At 47.3% G+C, this 2,876-nt stretch overlaps 1 long non-coding RNA gene across 1 annotated transcript; it reads left to right on the top strand.

The window, feature by feature from the left end:
* LOC114816195 lies at positions 1 to 1,681 on the top strand. Its single transcript, XR_003763964.1, has 2 exons — positions 1 to 176; positions 779 to 1,681. It is a non-coding gene; the product is annotated as an uncharacterized LOC114816195 (long non-coding RNA).
* Positions 1,682 to 2,876: the final 1,195 nt, after the last annotated feature.

Genomic DNA, 2,876 nt, shown 5'->3' on the forward strand with positions numbered 1-2,876 from the left:
CTCAGTACAATGCTCCGCCCTCGGTAAGCGCTCAATAAATAACCACGCTGGATGATGATGGTGATGACGAGTGGGCGAAGTGGTGGAAGGCAAGTGATAACTGGTTGCGGAGATACACCTCCACTTCATCTGTTGCTCTGAAATCCATCTGCAGACCGGCCCAGAGGAGAATTGAGGTGATTGTCCCACCTTCTGCTGCCCTCGGACGATATTTTCAGAATCCTCGTTCTGCAACTGGGCCCTGTCTTCTCCTGGAAGGAAAATTTGGGTCTTGTTTACCTCTGAGCACTCGCTCCCTTTGCTCTCCCTGGCCGCCCCACCTCCCCACAGCACTTATGTATACATCTGTAATTCTATTTATTTATATTAATGCCTGTTTACTTGTTTTGATGTCTGTCTCCCCTCCTCTAGACTGTAAGCCCGATGAGGGCAGGTATTGTCTCTTTTCATTCCTCAATCTTACTTTCCAAGCGTTTAGTACAGTGCTCTGCATACCATAAGTTTTCAATAAATCTGACTGAACGAATGAATGAATAAATGAGTGGCATTTTATCATCATTAGCATCACTCACCTGGTCTGGGCCACGAGCAATTCCAACCTCTAATCCTGGGGTTCCCTCCACTGTCTACCAGGGAGAGGCAAGGTCTGCTTCTCGGGAGGTAACTGTCCTGGAGCAGAGCCCCAACGACCCTCCTGCGGATATCAGAGTTAATAAATAGAACACCAAAACCCACAGGAAACTTTTTGCCTTTACTAATTTTTTTTTCTGAATACTAGGCATGCCGAACATCCAGTGGTTCAGTAGCGTCCAGTTCGGAAGAACTAAAAAACTTGCTGGGAAATTTATCTGCCCCAGGATTGACATCAACCTAGGCTCCTAGAAACCAGTGCTACCCCTGACAGAGGACCAGAAAGACGCTATCGCCAGAGACGACCTCCTTCTTGACATTTCCCCTCATCCGGGCCTTCCTCCTCCCCACAGACAGCCACAACTCTCCAGTGCCGCAGTCCCTGACATCCTGCTTCCATGACGTCAGCCCCTGGACGAGGGAGGGGCAGGGGGCTCCTCTCTCCCAGCCTCGCAAGGTGGACCCTATAGAAGTCAGCACCTATGGAGGATTTGTCTCTGCTCGTATCCTGAGGGAGGGTGAAGCAACTTTATTCTTCTCCCACTCATGCCAATCAAGATCTAACAAGATTTTGTTTCCGTCCCCCAACGCCTCACTGGCTCGCTTGTTTGTGCGTCCCATCAGATTCAGCAGATGTTTCCTTCCTTCCTGATTTGGCCTGTTATGGCTGACCGAGTGTGGAGTTTTGCCGCTCTCCTAATTATTTATTCTGATTGTAAATCCCTCGGGAAGGATCCAGCTCCGACAAGTTCATCTGTATTTTGCTGCCGCTCAATAAACGTTTAGCAAGTTAACTGCCAGCTTTTTCAGATCTCGACTCCCCAAATACCTGACTACAAGTTTCTCCAATTATTCAAAAGAGAGCTTGACCCCCGAGAGTTATCGCCTCACCCTTCCCTTCACTAGAAATCAAAATAATCCTTTATTGTTCATCTAGCCACTCCTCAAACTTCCTCAGAAGATTTGGAAGGGTAAATTTCATTCTTCAGACATTCAGCTGCTTCAGGCATCAGCTCCATTTGCAGGGCTGAGCATGTGTGATAGCGGCCAGGAAACTGCTAAGCAACTCAGCTTGGAGCAAGAAAAGCTGTCACGTTGAATTTTCAGAGAAACCAAGCTGAGGACCCATTCGCGATCACAGCGTTACTGCCACTGACAGCTTCGTCCTGGGCACGAACGCTGTCGGCGGCATCTGTCTTTAAAAACACCCTGGAACCGTCTCTTAAGGAATGTTATGGGATCTGGGTTGAAGTGATGGCAGGGAGTTGAATTAAATTCATCCATCGTATTTATTGAGCATCTCCATTGTGCAGAACCCTCTATGAAGCGCTTGTGAGAATACAATGGGGACAAGAGACTTGATCTCGGCCTTCGAGAAGTTTGCACTCTGACGGGATTTAAATAACTTCCAAAGGAGGTTGGGGAGTCTGCGAGCCCTGTCCATAACTGTTGATTTAGCCCTCAAACCTCAAGTTGATACTGGTGAAGAGTCTTGCAGACTGGCAAATACCTCAGCAACATCAACATCTCCCATTGGGCTTTTTTGAAGGTAACTCAGACTTGCTATTTCTTCTCATTATTAATAATGATAAAATAACAGTAATTGGTGATCATTTACTCTATGCCAAGTACATCATGAGAAGCAGCGGGCCCAGCAGAAAGAGCATGGTTCTGGGAATCAGAAGGCCTGAGTTCTAATCCAGGCTCTGACAATTGCTTTCTGGGTGACCTTGGGCAGGTCACTTAACTTCTCTGTGCCTCGGTTCCCCCGATGTAAAATGGGGATTAAATATCGGTTCTTCCTCCTTCTTAGACTATGAGTCCATGTGGGACAGGGCCTGCGCCTGACCTCATTAACTTGTATCTACCCCAGCATTTAGAACAGTGTTTGACACATAGTGAGTGCTTAACAAATATCATTTTTTTAAAAAGCACCGTACTAAGCGCTGGCGTAGATACAAGATAATCGGGTTCCATTTGGGGCTCACAATCTAAGTAGGAGAACAAGTATGAATCCCCATTTTACAGATGAGGGAACTGAGGCACAGAGAAGTTAACTAACTTGCCCTAGGTCACACAGCAGATATGTGGCAGAGCCAGGATTAGAACCCAGGTACTCGGATTCCCAGGCCTGTGCTCTTTCCATTAGGTCACGCTGCTTCTAATTTCAGACCCTTTTATAACCCCGAGCCACTAGCTTTTCTCCTCTTCAGGACTGGGGAGAGGGACAGTAGATTGGAAACTCC

Source organism: Ornithorhynchus anatinus, chromosome 13 (genome assembly GCF_004115215.2).
Source record: "Ornithorhynchus anatinus isolate Pmale09 chromosome 13, mOrnAna1.pri.v4, whole genome shotgun sequence".
Taxonomy (NCBI): domain Eukaryota; kingdom Metazoa; phylum Chordata; class Mammalia; order Monotremata; family Ornithorhynchidae; genus Ornithorhynchus; species Ornithorhynchus anatinus.